The following is a 2,360-nucleotide window of genomic DNA, read 5'->3' on the forward strand; positions in this document are numbered from 1 at the left end:
TTCGTCAATCCCTTGCCACTGGTGTGTACCACGGCTTATTGCGGCTATCTGTGGTGATTCCTGTAACTGGTGGAGCTGGTTGACATACACTGCTGAAGCCTCGTGTGAACGGGCTAATCTAACAGCCTCCTTGATTCTGTAACCCTTCGGTTTGTTTAACAGTTCCTTTTGCAGTTCGAGTATTGGTGTGTTGGCAATTAGTAACTCGACGAGGCGTTCGTTTAATTCGTCGGCACTGAAATCACATTTCTTTGCCAATAGTCGACATCTGTTGATGAAGGTGTCGGTTGTTTCATTTGATCTCTGCTGGTATTTTCCGAGTTCTAGTCTACAAACGCGGTGATTTGTTGCCAGTTCTACCTGCTCCAAAAATGCAGCAAATATGATCTGTGGATCCTTGCGATCATCCGACATCGACCAACTATTATACCGGCGTAAACCGTCTTCGCCGGTCGCGAGAAGTATTAGAGGGGTTTTATCCTCGTGTTTCGTCGCTTTGATGGTGAAGTAAAGTTCCATTCGTTGTCGAAATAGTTTGAATGATTCGGCAATACATGTCGTGCACCAATCAAAACTAGGAACTTGTAATAAAATTGTGGCCATTGCGATAAGAAAGTGTAAAGAAAAAAGGAACAGCTAATTTGTGTGGCGTGGGAGGTTAGAAAAAAAGTTCGTTCAGCGAGAGATTAAAAAAATCGTTTTTTGTTTGTTTTTTTTACTCGCTGTTTTACCTTTTTTTAAATTGTCTGTGACGTCATAAGATTGTGTGTTGTATGATAATATCGCTGCCACCATGTTCATGCTGTGTTGTGCATGGATGTGTAAGAATAAGATTGGAACACGTGTGTTAGGTTGGTAAGAAGGGAACTGAATAATGGCGCTCCGCTTTATTGATTAATTGCTATGCGCATGCGTGAGTACATACAAAAGTTAAATCACGAAATCGGAACGAAAGAGTCTATATAAAAGTTACTGAAACGAAAGAGCAGCGCTATCATTACAATTTACATGCAAATTAGATACAATCAGAACGTTGGAATTTAAGTGGATAATAAACTGGTCGAGAGAAATGGCGTATTTCTTGGTATTGCAGAGATTAAGGGTGATTAAGCGGATGGAGTACAGACCTACGAGTGAGAGGTACTTGGAAGAAATAGGAAAGAGTTTCTGATTTTGATTGTATTATCGGGGTGAGCGCGTACATAGACGCCACACTTAGAAATAGCACGTCCGAGTCGTCCACATGTGGGACGATCGCAAAGGTCAACCCAACCGCAGTGCAATGGATGAGCCTCGCTCTGAGGGAACGACCTTAATGATCACCGTTACCCATACCTTAGGTAAGTATAAGTTTTTATGGAAAGCCAGAATGGTGACAACGCGACAGTCGCGACACATGGCCAAAATGTGAAAACAAACTAGAAACAGCTACTACACTTCCATCGTCAATCATTTGATGCTGATTGCATATAAAACATCAGGTTTAAGTCTGGAATTATAAGTTAAGGTTATCGTAAAGTTAACGGAATCGAATCTGATAAAAGTAAGTCGCAATTTTCATAATGTAATCATGTGATTATTGTTTTGTTTCTTGTTGGTTCAAATCTAGTTTTTGTTATTTGATTAACTTCGCTATTTGTTCAATTCCTTCCTTTTTGAATTGTTTATGTGAAATATTCAGTTTTTCATTTTTTTATATTTGAATCATTTGGATTACTGTTCTCATCTTGGATGTAAACAGTAGTTCGACTAATCCAAATCATAATGAAATGTTCAATCTTTTACACAAAATAATGATTACACCGTTTTACGATCAACATAAGTTCTTTGTTCTGAAGCAGTTGATTTTTTCTTCTTATAATAATTTCACGTTTAAATCGTGTTTTTTATCTTTTAATTTTGATTCTTTTATATTTTCATATATTTAATTGCTTAATGAATTGGACACACAAAACAAAATTTGTATCAATTTACTAAAGATTATATTAAGAAATCCTAACAAACAAACAAATTTTCTGCGTCGGACACAAAAGAAACACGATTTTTTTTGTTTCGTTTTAAATGCCTGGAATGGAAGGTAAGTTTATTTTTTTCACTTTACAAAAATGTTATTCAACAACTTTAAAATAATCTTAAATATTAAAATAAGTATAATTTTTATTGCAATCCAATATGAAAGGTAAGTTATTTTTTACGCTTTAAAAAAATCCCATTCAATGTCTTTTAAAATAATCTGAAATAGTTTTTTTTTCTGCAATCTTCCTCCAAATTATTGATTCTTAAAATAATATTAAACATAAAAAAGATTTAATTTTATTGCAATCCAATAAAAAATATTGATTTCGTGATTAAAAATATGT

The 2,360-nt window shown here is 35.1% G+C and overlaps 1 non-coding gene across 1 annotated transcript; it reads right to left on the bottom strand.

Moving 5' to 3' along the window:
• Positions 1-1,185: 1,185 nt before the first annotated feature.
• On the bottom strand, positions 1,186-1,348 carry LOC145273975 (U1 spliceosomal RNA). The gene has a single exon (XR_013866566.1). It is a non-coding gene; the product is annotated as a U1 spliceosomal RNA (small nuclear RNA).
• Between the last annotated feature and the right edge of the window lie 1,012 nt (positions 1,349-2,360).

The sequence above is a fragment of the Euprymna scolopes genome, unplaced genomic scaffold, assembly GCF_053919585.1.
Source record: "Euprymna scolopes isolate OS-2025 unplaced genomic scaffold, ASM5391958v1 sca23, whole genome shotgun sequence".
In the NCBI taxonomy this organism is placed as follows: Eukaryota; Metazoa; Mollusca; class Cephalopoda; order Sepiida; family Sepiolidae; genus Euprymna; species Euprymna scolopes.